At 46.8% G+C, this 13,982-nt stretch overlaps 1 long non-coding RNA gene across 1 annotated transcript; it reads left to right on the forward strand.

Moving 5' to 3' along the window:
• The first annotated feature begins 930 nt into the window (after positions 1 to 930).
• Positions 931 to 10,033, forward strand: LOC120672295. Its single transcript, XR_005674049.1, has 3 exons — positions 931 to 985; positions 9,566 to 9,624; positions 9,951 to 10,033. It is a non-coding gene; the product is annotated as an uncharacterized LOC120672295 (long non-coding RNA).
• Positions 10,034 to 13,982: the final 3,949 nt, after the last annotated feature.

Consider the following 13,982-nt stretch of genomic DNA (forward strand, 5'->3'; position numbering starts at 1 on the left):
ACCTCCGGTGCTTAATCTCTATCTCTATCTCATTCTCTTCTCTTCTCTATCTCTTCTCTACTATTAAAAAGGAGTAAGTAAAACTTTTTTTTTCGTTCGTCCTTCATTTCGTCCGATGGCCTTTCGTTTCGTCCGTCGCTCCGTCCCCCGTCTAGTCGAATTTCTTATTTGGCGCTCGTTCGCCGGCGCCCATCGCAGCGAACGCCCCATATCAGTCCACGCCCTCTACTCCACTTTCCTTTTTCGTTATCCGTGTCACGTTGCTGTCCGTTCCCATTTTTATTTTTTGAATTCCGTGATGTTTTTACTCCCCCTGCCTGCCGCCCGTTACCAATTCCGATTCCAATCCCCCCATCCCCCCGCCGTCCCTTCAGTGTCCCGATATTTTTCACCGCCCCCCAAAATCAGACGCGCCACGCTCAATCTCGCTGCCGCATCGAGGTTCTCGCCGGCCGGCGATTTCCTACCTCGCCATGCGGGATCGGAGCCGCGCCGAGAGAGGAGGGGACCCTCGCACGTTCGTCCTGGTAGAGCGGCTCGCCGCGTTCGCCCTCGTCAAGCGCCAACTACTGACTTCAATCTCGGCTCACGCAGCGTCATCCTCGTCGGCCGCCGATTCGTCCTCGTCGGCCGCCGATTCGTCCTCATCGAGCGGAAGTCACGACGAGAGCGAGGTCGCGCCGGCGATTCGTTATTGCCGAGTGGGAGGCGCGCGGGAGCGAGGGGGGCTCGTCGTTCTCTTCGCTGGCGATTTGTGGTCGTTCTCGCCGAAGGAGGAGATGCACTGGGAGTGAGGGCGGGTTCACGCGTCGATCTCGTCGCCCGGCGATTCGTCCTCACCAAGGGGGGGCGCGCCGGGAGCGAGGGTAGCGCACTCCCGTGCGTGATTTTCTCCGGCGGCCTGGGGTGATTCATCTTTCGTTGAGGGAGCACGCTGCGAAGGGAGGGACGACTCCGTGCGCAGGGACCTGCACTCCATTCGCAGGTTTGTCCCCCCCTTCCTCGCGGGGTTCTTACTTTTTTTATTGGAATTCATGTCAGGTAGTTTCGTAGGATTTTAGGTGTGAAATTTTTCATGCTACACGCAGAGCTTGCCATTCGATGTTTGGTCAGTTTTTGTACATCTACTTTATTTTGATTCGACTACATGGTTGAGAGAGGAAAAAATACAGAGAAGACTTATAGTCTGCACATGTGACATGTGCAAGGAATGAGCAGTAGGGGAAGCAGAACATTTCGAAATTTCATGTTAGCAGAAATAGTTTTAATGCGGACCGCCTATTTCTCCTAACTCTTTTTGAATAGCAATACAAACTAGTAATATGACTTGCTATCTGTGTCCAGATAAATGTACTAAAAACAGAAAATAAAATAGAGGAGGGTGTTTGTGTGGTTCCGTTGCCCCGCACCTACATAACACCATCGCTTAACTTAAACTGAACAAGAATGTTAAGGAGTCAAGGACCCTGAGCCCACTATTTTTTTTTACCTACGAACCCTTTTTTTGCATCTGCCGAAGATTTTGCCTAAACTCACTGACTGGGATGAGCTTGATTAAATTATGGTATTATCAGGTTTTGTGAGCGGTTCTCATAAGTTGAGCTATTAAATGTATTGCTAATCTCTCAATCAGATAGTGCTTTCTCCATGGAAGGTTTTATTTTCTTGGTAGGTTTGATGTTCTTATTTACTTAAAAGTAACTGCCTATAAAGTTTTGGACCTACGGAGGATAAAGCGTTCAAATGTTCTAGTTAAATATGTTAGAAAGTTCATAGTCTTATATCTGAAAAGGTTTTTGGAACTAAAAGTTTGCTGATGTGGTAGTACAAAGTTTATAGTGCCAGGTTTGAAAGTTTTTGGAACTACAAAGTTTTATTAATCAGATACTGAGTCTTGGGCCGAGACAATGAGAAAAGATTGAGACAAGGCTGAGCATCATTTTCTGCATTTGAGATTTCTGCGTTTTCTACAATGGATATGCTCTTTTTAGGAGGCCCTGGGGATCATTTTTTATTCATATCAAGTTTCTGTACTTCTCTGTGGGGCCCTACTTGCTATTACCTGTGTTCCACGCAATATGGTTACTGCAAAGATTCTGATGCCATATCTATCTTATTCTTGCAGATAGCATTCTTACACTAGTTCAGGTAGTTAAGGAATCAATTCAAATACAATTGTTTTCCAACTGATGCGCCTAAGCTTAGATTCTGGTGTGACCAGCAGTTAAAATGTTCTACTGTTTTCTAGCTGCCATATCATGAATTTGGAACATACACAATATATTAATGATGCATCCCTAGTTGATAGAGAACAAAGGGAATTCATTTCAATATTTATATATGATGTATATCATGTGGCCATCTAAACATATCATTTTTCTATACGCTTTGCTGAATAAGCTGTTTGAGCTATCCAATGGTTATGGGTGTTTCAAGTATTCATTCTGTTGCTAGCTGCACCAGTTGGTAGTTGGGTATTTGCAATTAATTGAAGACCCTGATTGCAATTTCGGTCCACATGGCAGTGGCACAGTGCCTCTGCAGTTTATTGCAGAGGATTTTTTGCCCCCCCTGCACTACATGTATGTAAGGACTGATTGACATGCAAATGCAAATAGTTTTGTTGGAGAGGGACATGACACTGAGAGGGGTTTTCTAACTACCTTAGAGGGAGGGTTTTCCTGTCCCTTTCATCTTATTTGCTCTCCACCAACTCTGATGAATTAGGCCACTGCCTGGTCTGTGTTGTGTGTGAGACTGGTGTGTGCTCTCTATCTCCTAGTGTCGTATAGATGAGAGATCTTTCTCATTCAGAATGCACAAAAATAGTAAAAGATACCTCATCTATTATGTTCAGTCAATTGTTAGGAGTTTAAGTTCTACAGCATATGCAAGGGCCCTCCCTATCACTAGCAAAATGTACAACCAATTTTTTTTCAGCGTCACGACTGTAATCCTGTCTGTTTTCGAATGTTCTTTTTTGGCAAGGCACTTATGCTTAACTTTCATCAGAAAAACTTTTAAGCCCTAGTGAGCTATTCTAGCAAACCGGTAACCCCTAGTGAGCCTATACGACTTATGTGTTACTGGTCACTTGTTGCAAGCATTGGTCAGGCACCCACTTTTTGCTATGTAGGGGTCTTTTTCTTTTCTTTGAATGCCTTCTTCCCGGTACTTCAGCCATCAGTTTTTATACAACTTCATTTTGGAAGTTTTATGCCCTACTAGTGATATGGGGGATAGCTGAATTAGGGTAACCCGCCCTCACGTTGGAGGCTCTGGGAATGGGACTCTAATTCTGCTTGCTTTATTAATGAAGCCGGCACCCTTATATAGAGGCCGGGAGAATTACAACTCTCCTAAAAAAGGTCCCAAACTTTAATGAAATTATTTCCTATAATTAAAATACATGACTCATCACACATTTTTCTTCCTCCTTCTCATATGTGCGGCCCACAAATGAGTCCACAGCACTTCCGCCCTCCTTTCGAAACAGCTCGTCCTCGAGCTGGAATGATGGATAACGCTCCTTGAACGACTCCAAGGGCTCCCAGGTCGTGTCGGCAGCCGGAAGGCCGAGCCACTGCACCAAAAGCTCCCACACGCCACGGTTGAGCCTTGCGCGCAGCACCTTCTGAGGAGTAGGGACAGCTCGGCCGTGGTCGATCGGCGGTAGAGGTACTGGTGCAGCTGGAGGATCGCCCACATGCTTCTTGAGGAAAACCACATGGAAGACGTTGTGGATGCGGGCTAAAGCTGGAAGCTGTAGACGGTAGGCGACGTCCCCAATGCACTACATAACCTGAAAGGGACCATAGAATTTGTGTGCTAGCTTGGCAGCCGCACTGGATGTAATACCCGCCGCAGCCCGATGGTTGAGGAATAACCATACCCATTCGCCGACTGCATACTCCACGAAACGGCGAGAGCGGTCAGCCGTCTCCTTCATGATGTCTTGGGCTTGGTGAAGGCGATCACAAATGTCGGTGAGGAAGACGTCATGCTCATAGAGCTGGCGATCCAGGGCCATCGCCCGCGCCAAACCTGGCCTGTAAGATGCCAAGGTCGGTGGGGAACGCCCATAGACCACCTCAAATGGTGTGGCCTTGAGCGCAGTCTGGTAGCTGGTGTTGTAGCAGTACTCGGCCCATGGCAGCCACCGCAACCATTGTCGAGGTTGATCACCAGCTAGGCACCGTAGGTAGACGCCCAAGATTCTGTTCGTGACCTCAGACTGCCCATCCATCTGAGGGTGGAAGGCAGAGCTGAGGCGCAGCTTGACACCGGCGAGGGAGAAGAGTTCCGTCCAAAACTTGCTGGTGAAAATGTGGTCGCGATCGCTCACGATGGAACATGGCAATCCATGGAGCTTCACGATGTTGTCGAAGAAGGCCTGGGCGACGGAGATCGCCGTGTAGGGGTGCCCCAGCGCGATGAAGTGGGTGTCCTTGGAGAAACGATCGACGACAGTGAGCAATACCGTCTTGCCGCCGATCCTGGGAAAGCCCTCCACGAAGTCCATGGCGATATTTGCCCAGACCGAGCTCGGCAACTCCAGCGGTTGCAGCAGGCCCGCTGGGTGAAGATGCTCTGTCTTGCTGCGCTGGCAGACAATGCAGCTGCAGACGTAGTCGGTGACGAGTCTGGATGCGTGTGGGCTGTAGAAGGATGCCCTCAGGCGATTCAGTGTCTTCTGGGACCCTTCGTGGCCGATCCTGTGTGCATGCTGAAGAAGAACCGGCCACAAGGATGAGTCGTCGGGCACAAAGATGCGCCCCTTGTGGAGCACCAGGCTGTCCAGCTCTATCTAGGCTGCTCCGGCCAAGCCGTCGGCGATATCCTTGCGCTTGGCGATGAAGGAGGGGAGGGACGCCACGTCCTGCTTGAGCTCATCAAAGAGCTCAAACTCTGGTCGGGATAGTGCCAAGGTGTTGATGGCTCACTGATCCTCGTCGCGCCGAGAAAGAGCATCGGCGACGACGTTCTAGCGCCCCGACCGGTACTCCACCGTGAAGGAGTATCCGAAGAGCTTGTTGACCCATGTGTGCTGAGGGATCGTGGACAGCCGCTGGTCCAGGAGATGCTTGAGGCTGCAGTGGTCGGTCCGGGCGACGAATTGGCGCGTCCATAGGTACGGTCTCCAGTGACGCACAGCCTGCACAAGACCGATTAATTCGCATTCGTAGGCTACCAGCTTCATGTGACGGGGCGTGACCGTCTTACTGTAGAACTCGATGGGGCCGTCAAGCTGATGTAGTACGGCCCCGAAGCCCGAGCCGGAGGCGTCACAGTCGACGACGAACGGCTTGTCGAAGTCAGGAAGTTGTAGCACGGGTCCCGTGGTGAGGGCGTGCTGGAGGGCGCGGAATGCGTCTGTCACTTCCGGCGTCTAGCCGAAGGCCTCCTTCTTGAGGAGGGTGGTAAGGGGCGCCGCGATGACGCCGTAGCCGCTGATGAACTTCCGGTAGTAGCCTGTGAGGCCGAGCAAGCCCCGAAGCGCCCGTAGTGTCCTAGGCAGCGGCCAGGCCTGAACAACCACTACCTTGGACTGATCCATGGCCACACCATCGCCGGTGATGATGTGGCCCAGATAGGCCATGCTCTTCTCGCCGAAAGAGCACTTAGACCTCTTCAACACCAGCCCGTGCGCCCGGAGGGTGTCGAAGATGGCACGAATGTGTTGCAGATGCTCGCTCCATGTCTTGCTGTAGATGAGGATGTCGTCGAAGAAGGCAAGAATGAAGCGACGGAGAAAAGAGCGCAGTACCTCATTCATGAGCACCTGGAATGTGGACGGCGCGTTTGTGAGGCCGAAGGGCATCACCAGGAACTCGAAGTGGCCATGATGGGTCCGGAAGGCCATTTTGTCGATGTCGGTGGCGAACATCCGGACCTAGTGGTAGCCGCTACTCAGGTCGAGCTTGGTGAAGAATACGACGCCGTGGAGCTCGTCCAGGAGTTCATCGACGACGGGGATGGGGAAAATATCGCGGATGGTGACGGCGTTGAGGGCACGGTAGTCGACGCAGAATCGCCATGTCCCGTGCTTCTTGCACACTAGCAAGACCGGGGAGGAGAACACGGATGTGCTGGGGCGTATGATGCCTTGCCGCAGCATGTCCGCGCACTGGCGCTCGATCTCGTCCTTCAACAGCTGGGGTATCTGTACGGTCGAACAGCCACTGGAGCCATCCCGGGCAGCAGGTGGATATGGTGGTCGAAGCTGCGGCTCGGTGGGAGTGTCGTCGGCGGCTCGAAGAGGTCGGCGAATGAGTCGAGGAGGAGTTGGAGGTAGTCGATCGCCGCTACGGCCGCAGCAAGGCACGGTCTGGAAGGGGCGCCCTTGCCCACAAGGCGCACCCGTCGACCGCCGTTCCAGAAGGATAGGCGCTGGCGCGCGCAGTCCCAGTTGAAGGAGCCGAGAGGGAGCGCAGCCAACGGTACCCCAAGACCAACTCGTAGCCCTCCAGTGGGATGATGAAGACGTCAATGTTGAAGGGTTCGCCGCCGATGATGACGCGGACCGCCCGGCAAACCCCGAATGAATGCAGTCGCTCGCCATTGGCTACTTTGGCATGGACGCCGCTCAAGGGCTCTGGAGATAAGCCCAGGCGGTCTGCTGTAGATGACGCCATGAAGGTGTGCGTGGATCCCGAGTCGACTAGGGCGGTGATGGGGACGCCCGCGACATCGGTCTCGAGGAGGAAGGTGTCGGTGCTGTCGAGGCCCGTCATGGTGCACATGGACACCTCGACGGCAGGCTCGGAGTCATCGTCGGAGGCATCATCCTCCAGGGGGGAGTCTTCGGAGATCTCGATGGTGTAGACCCCCTTGCCCTTGCACACCTTGTTGTGCCCAGGAACGAACTTCTCGGGGCAGTTGAAGCACAGGCCGCGAGTGCGGCGATCGTCCATCTCCTCTGCGGACAGCCGCCGAAAGCGTGTAAATGGCGGGGCTGCTGGCGAAGGATCTGGCGACGGTGGAGGGACAGCCAAGGACGCAGAGGGCACCGGCCGATGCTGGGGGGGCGCCGCAGACACTGGGGTGGCCGGCGACGCCGCTGCTGAAGATGATCTGGAACCCCAGGGAGGAAGGCGCCACGCAGATCATGACTCCGTGGCGAGCGAAGTCGAACGCCGCTCGTATGCTCGAGCGAGGTGCATGGCGTCCTCGAGATGCTCCGGGTGCTGCATCCCCACATCGATCTGCAGTGTGCCGCCCAAACCGGCCATAAACAGGTCGGTCTGCTGCCGTTCGGAGACGTTGTCGCAGCGGGCAAGGTGGGTGAGGAACTGGTCAATGAAGTCGTCGACCGTACCTGTTTGGCGAAGCTAAGCTAGCCCGCCGAGGGGGTTGCTGCGGATGGAAGGCCCAAAGCGACGGTTGATGGCCTGAACGAACTCCGGCCACGACGGAACACCGCGATTACGCTCCAGCCGAAAGTACCATCGGGCGGCTGCCTCGTGGAGGTAGAAGGATGCCGTCCAGGTCTTGTTCGCCTCCGGGGTGCGATAGGCGAGGAAGCACTTCTCGCATTTATGCAGCCAGATCGCTGGATGGTCCTTGCCGTAGTTGTCGGGAAACTTGAGCTTGTACGCGAGCGATGGATGGGGGGTGGTGGGTCAGATCCCGAGGCCTCAAACTGATTTGCGGGAAGCTTCTCCAGGACCCGGGTTTGGATCCGATTGACGGCTACGTCCAGTGCTGAATACTGGTTCTTGACTTGGCCGATCTCATGGGTGTTGAGCTCGACCGCGCAGAGGAGGTTGTCGAGCTTGGTGCTGATGTCCGCCGAAATCTGAGCGTCGGCCATGGCGGATGGAGGTGGCGCCGGGTGAGGGAGTCTCTGACCCGGCGGCTTGTTGAGGGTTTAGCGGAGGTAGTACGCAGGGAGGGGTTGGTGACTAGGGTTGTTGGCGCAGGGATCGCGTGCGTAAGGGTATTGGCAGCTAGGGTTGGTGGTGGGATTGGAGGCGTAGGATCAGAGGATCGTGATACCAGATGATATGGGGGATAGCTAAATTAGGGTAACCCGCCCTCACGTTGGAGGCTCTTGGAATTGGACTCTAATTCTGCTTGCTTTATTAATGAAGCCAGCACCCTTATATAGAGGCCGGGAGAATTACAACTCTCCTAAAAAAGGTCCCAAACTTTAATGAAATTACTTCCTATAATTAAAATACATGACTCATCACACGTTTTTCTTCCTCCTTCTCTCATATGTGCGGCCCACAAATGAGTCCACAACAACTAGCCACTTCATGCAAGCACTAGTCAGGTAGCTATTTTTTGCCATGTAATTAAGTACCCAGATTTTTTTTCATGCCACAACAAACTCCCAAGGAATTATATATGTAATAATCTCATCATTCTCCAATAGATATCTTGCTAGTAAAAAATTATATGTATTTAAAAGTTTTAAGTATACCATTACAAAGTTTTACTAAACTATGTACAAAGTTTTCTGATTGTGGTTTTAAAGTTAGTGGTGTACAAAGTTTATAAATGTATATCTTCAAAGTTGCTCTATATAAAGTTTTCTGATACGTCTCCAAATTTTGCTAAGTTGTTTTAGAAAATTTTTCTGTGTCTATTTAAAAGGTTTGTTTCCATCTTCAAGTTGTTAAGTTTTCTGGATTCAAATTTATGGCTTTCTACCATTTTTCTAGATTCAATGTTCCGATAATCCAAATTTTGATTATAATACATTTTTTTGATTTAATGTTTTGGATTCAATGTTTTTACTGAACTATGTAGAATTTTTTATTCAATGCTCTGGATTCAAGTTGGTCAGTTGTGATCGCAAAGTTTTTTCAAATGATGTTGAAAGCTGGACTTTAATAATTTGAAAGTTTTTCATATCCAGTCTCAAAGATTTATAGGCATTTACTTAAAAGTTTTGGATTGTGCACATTTATTTATATATGAAGTTTCAGATTTGCCGATAATTTTTTACTAAAAAGCCCCTAACATGTGCTTTCGAAGTTTTTGTATTTGCAAAGTTTTCAATCCAGGTGTACAAAGTCTATAATATGCTTGCATAAAGTTGAAAATATTTTAGTATAAATTTTTCAATCCAATAGTATAAATTTTTCAATCCAATAGTATAAATTTTTTGAATTTACTGTATAAAGCATGTCATTGAAAATATTTTAGTTGAAGGTTTACTGGTTTGTCTTGTCAATGCCTTTTCTGCTCATTGTGTATAAAATCAAGATGCTCTGAACATGTGTTTTTACAATAACCATTTTTCAAATGCGCTAGTACAAATAACCTGCAGCCGCTACTGCAAAGTTTTAAGAACTGCAAAGTTTTGATCAGGGTGTACAAACTTTATAATGTGATAGCATAAATTTACAATGTCTTAGTGGAAAGTTCATAAATTCGGACTCAAAGTTAAGATTTACAAAGGCTTTTGGATCTTTTTGTAAATGGACATTTTCAAACTTTTTGTAGTTCAAAATGCTCAATGGAAACTTTTCCAACTTTATATTTTTGAAGTTCTAATTATCTTCCAACAAAAACAGCCCTAATTATCTTACCATTTTTTTATTTCTCTTTGCAGGACATTCTTTTTAAGGCACAGCCTCTAGATTTTGAGTGACAGGACCAATGGAGAAGAAGGTATGTATATATATTCGTTTGCTATTTTTTGTCTTATGGTCCAGTTTGAGATGTGTGTATGATTACTCAATTCTGTAATAAGGGCCCTAAGACAAATTAGTTTCTGTCAAAATATATATTCCATCAGCTCAATATACTGTATTTGATCTATCCATATAAAGTTAACTTTTTAAGGCAAACTGCACTAAGAATGTTGAATTCAGTAGCTAATACCTTTTTCAATTTTTTTAAGCCCCTTTTTTTCATCCGTTTGCCGTGACGATTTAATGTTTTCCCTATTACACTCAGTTTTTAATACCCGCCCTTCCCCCCCTGAATTCATGCAGAGTTTTAGCAGTAATCTGAAGCTTGGTAAGTTCAGAACTTTGCTGAAGAATTTAACCAAGGACCAAAAAGATCTTGTCAAGTTGTGTGGGTTTGGAAGCATCCTTGATTTTGATTCCTCTGAAGCTCCAAGATCTGTATCGTTTTGGCTAGCAAAGAATTTTGATGTGCCAACGAGGACAGTAAACTTGCAAAATGGTTCAAGCTTCATTTTGAATCCTTTCACAGTACATCAAATCCTCGGCATCCCCTTGGTGGTCTAAGGGTCCCTACCAGAGCTAGCAAGGCAGTTAAGGACATCATAGGGAGCGACACTAGGACCGCCACGGTTGCACCGACAGTTGATCAGTTGTTCAATCTGCTAAACAGGGAGCTAGTGGGAGACAAATTTGTTCGTATCTTTATGCTGATTGCACTTGCCATCTTCCTATGCCCCACTAGATATGGAAGTGCAAGTTCCCATTATTATTCAGGGATTGCATCTGTGGAGGACATACCAAAATATGACTGGTCTTCATTTGTGCTTGATTGGTTGGCCACAAGCATTCAAAAATTCCAAGAATCAGCAGCCAAGGGGAATGCAATTGGCAAGGACAGGACCTCATCACTTGGTGGCTGCCTCGTTGTTCTTGCGGTATAATGTTATACTAATCCCCTCCCATCCCCCCCCCCCCTCCCCCTACCACACACCTGGCCCTCACTTTGAGCTATGTTTCTTAAAATATACATTTCATATTTAGATTCATTTTTGTCGCAAATGTATATGCAGGTCACGTATTTTGAGTACATTAGGACATCAGAGATTTTGTTCCGCGATGATACCCCTCGGCTCAAAATATGGGATGACTACATGATTCAAGAATTCCTTGCACTGGATGGTAACAGTGGTGATGGACGAGCTTTTGGCTTGCTTGAGGTCATAATTCAACTCCTTTTTTCCCTCTATATAAGTTCTTTTACATGTCATATATAAGTTGTACAGTTTTGCATATCTTCTTTTCTGTTCAAAGTTATGGACATGCATGGCCAAAGTTTTTGTTTACTGCAATTAACAGTTTTTAATACGGGTCAATTTTTTGAACTGCATACTTTAGACCGTTATACGCATCTTTTTTTCTCATCTTTTTAGTGACTACAAGTCTACAACATAGTGATTTTTAAATTGTTGGCACAATAGACCACTAAGCTGAAATCAAGACTTTTTTATCACTGCACTTATCCAAGAATACACGTGCGATCAACTCACATTTTGTTAACTATATCCCCTGAAATTTTCGTAGTATGAGAGTATGAGACAGTGGTTTCAATGACTTCATTTTTTTTTTAATTCAGTTTCCCCCTTTGTCATGAAACAGCTGAAGGACACCAGTGAGACCCCATTCCTTGTTGCATCAATTTCTTCTGCTAGTTTCTCAAGGCTCCCAGCCCAAGTTGAAGACTTCAAAATCGTACTGTTCCCAATTGGTCCTTTGGGAACTCGCTATTCTGCGGAACCAATTTCTCCATCCGGGAGTAACATTCGGCCAAGATCTGAAGGTTGGAGTCCAATCTAGATTCATGTTGGAGGAATTAAGGGGGATCCTGCTGGTTTCCAGGTTAATTATACTAGTTGGATCTGGATCTCCCATGGGACCTAAGCAAACCATGCCGGATTGGTTTTGTAGTGGGATGATTGCATTACCCCTAAGATTCTGAAAAAATGAAGGCGGAAATAAGAAATGCGACTGAAGGAATCGGAAAAAGGATGGGGGAGCAAAGATGTAGGTAGGGGAAGGAGACGTACCTCTGGGATCTCGGAGATGGAAGCCATTGCCGGAGAGGGAGTTCTTGGATTTGGATCCTTGAAACCCTAGGAAGCTGTAGTGGCGGCGGCAAAGTGAGTGTGTTCTTGAACAGAGAAGAAAGCAGAGGTGCTACAGGAGAAGTGCCAGCGGAGGAGAAGATGGAGATATTTATAACCTTTGCTCGAGGGCAAAATGGGGATTCGATACACCATCTGATTGGAAGATTTAGATAAATTTGAACGTTGGCAGTAATGATTAACAGTAATTTCGGAGCAACAGATCTATTACTCCGAAACTGGGAGGCATGTGTTGACACCGTTTTTTGACATGTGTCAAGGAAGGTGATTTTTGTGAAGAGAAGGTGGTCGATTCAAAAGAAACCAAAAAATGCACAGACTTGGGATCGGCCGATGGGAGTCCATCCGATGGACCAGAGGAATATATCGTGAAGATGTTGATCCGCTGGCTCTGGTATCCGGCCGATTGAGAAGTTGCCGATGAAGTCAAGGAAAGAGAGGAGGATCCGGACTCTACGAAAATCTTGATGATTTGGTTGTAATATTTTAGATAGTTTATCTTTTAAATATTCTTTTCTTTAGGATCAAGTAATGTTTGCCGTAATCGGCTAGGACTTGATAGCGCTAGGCTATAAATACCAGTTGTAAGGGACCGAAAAAAACTTGATACACATCCAATACAACAAACTTTACGATTCCTTTGCACTTTTTTCGGCGACTTCGCCTTTTCTCTTCTTTTTTCGACGAGTTCTTTCAAGTTGATCAAGGACGTCTCACATTCGAGCGATTTGATTTGCTGGTGAGTTTTTGTTTTACCGAGTATATTTGAGCTTTAGCTACCGGGCGCATCGCTGTGGCTTCGTTCAAATCTATTCAAAAGTTATCGAGTTTATCTAGGCTTTGACTTCTGAGCGCATTGCTGTCGTCTCGTCTAGATTTATTCACCAATTATCGATATCGGCTAGATTTGTAGGTTTTTCCTATGCTTTTTGGCCATTATAACATCTAAAAACATACTAGATCGGCTTTAGGTCTTGGAGTGACACTTTTGTTATCTCAAGAGCCGGTTTAGATCTTTTTTAGCTTCGCATCATCTAAGTTACACATTCGTAGGTTAGATCTTGCTATATATATATATATGTATGTACATATATGTGTATATGTGTATATATGTATATATATATATATATATATATGTATATATATGTGTATATATATATGTATATATATATATATATATGATCGGCTGCCCAAAAGCCGGTTTTGTCGTTTAGTGTATCGGCTGATCTAGCCGATACGCTCCTTCACTATACACTTGCATTTAATATCTTTTTGTCGTCCATAGTATCGGCAAAGCTTGCCGATACGCCCATCTGAGAGATATTCGGAATCCCAGTCGATACGCTCTCGAATTTGACTTTGTTTTCTCCCTTGTCAATTACAGGTCAAATTGACTGGCACTCTTGGTTGACTTTTTCGTGACTCGGCGAACACTTGCCCTCGGATTCCAATGTGTTGATTTTTGCGTCAACAGTAGCTCAATGCTGTCTCTACAAGCCGAATTCCATTGTAAGATTTGTTTTCACACACACCCAGCTCCTGTTTCTTCATCTCCCTACTCCCCCCCCCCCCCCATACCATAGGCATGTTTTTTTACTTCGAATGCGTCTTTGTCCCTGAACCAAACCTGTTAGAGGAAATAGGATGCGACACTCGGCGGCAAATCGATGGATATCGAGCAGAGGGGTGTCCGTATATTTGACGAGGCAAGGAGCGAATCTGGGACGGCTAGCGGGATAGCCTGGGTGGGGGGGGGGTAATGTTTCTAGAGTTTGTTGGATCTAGTTTCAGGGACGTTTCTCCTCTTTCTTTCTTTTAACATTTGTTTATAAAGTTCTGGGCCTAGGAAGCACAAAGATTGATATGCACCAACACAAAGTTTCTAGAGTTGTAACCGCAAAGTTTTGGCTATATGTATACAAAGTTTATAATATGCTAGTAGAAAGTTTGTAATGTGCTAATAGAAATTTTCTGGACCTGTGAATCAAAGTTGGGATTTGCAATTTTTTAAGCTAGGTGTACAAAGTTTATAATATGCTAGTAGAATGTTCCTTGTTATTTGGACTTAAGGTTCTGGGATATACATTTTTTCGGAGTCAATTCCTGTAAAGAGTTTATTATTAGCGACTTCAAAGTTTCTTAATTCATAATGCAAAGTTACAAAGTTTCGTAT

The sequence above is a fragment of the Panicum virgatum genome, chromosome 5N, assembly GCF_016808335.1.
Source record: "Panicum virgatum strain AP13 chromosome 5N, P.virgatum_v5, whole genome shotgun sequence".
NCBI classification, from domain to species: Eukaryota; Viridiplantae; Streptophyta; class Magnoliopsida; order Poales; family Poaceae; genus Panicum; species Panicum virgatum.